Raw genomic sequence first — 428 nt, 5'->3', positions numbered from 1 at the left:
ATCATAACGCACTGGATAGCTGGCCAATCACAGCACACCTTGCTTTTCAGACCGATGAGTTTTGTAAAAATCGATGCGTTTCAGAAAGGCGGGGCATAGAGGAGAAACAATAATGTACAGTATGTGGAAAATAATGTGTTTTTTGAACCTTAAACCGCATAAACACATTTCATTACACCAAATACACAAAATAATGTTATTTTTTAGCAACATCATATGACCCCTTTAAATAAAAAAGCATGGATCAGTTTTTATGTTACATCAAAATTTCAAATCATTTTTGTTCAATTTTATCAATGTCCTTACGGATTAATTTGGTAAAAGAATAAAAAAACTTTTATAAAGTGAAGGATCATGGGATGTGGGCGGGAACTTTAATGATTTACCTGGGCCAATAACTGTGCATCTGGCGCTCTGTCAGTGTCTTC

The sequence above is a fragment of the Sinocyclocheilus anshuiensis genome, unplaced genomic scaffold (assembly GCF_001515605.1).
Source record: "Sinocyclocheilus anshuiensis isolate Anshui unplaced genomic scaffold, SAMN03320099.WGS_v1.1 scaffold2442, whole genome shotgun sequence".
Taxonomy (NCBI): domain Eukaryota; kingdom Metazoa; phylum Chordata; class Actinopteri; order Cypriniformes; family Cyprinidae; genus Sinocyclocheilus; species Sinocyclocheilus anshuiensis.
Note: the sequence above shows the minus strand (reverse complement) of the source record.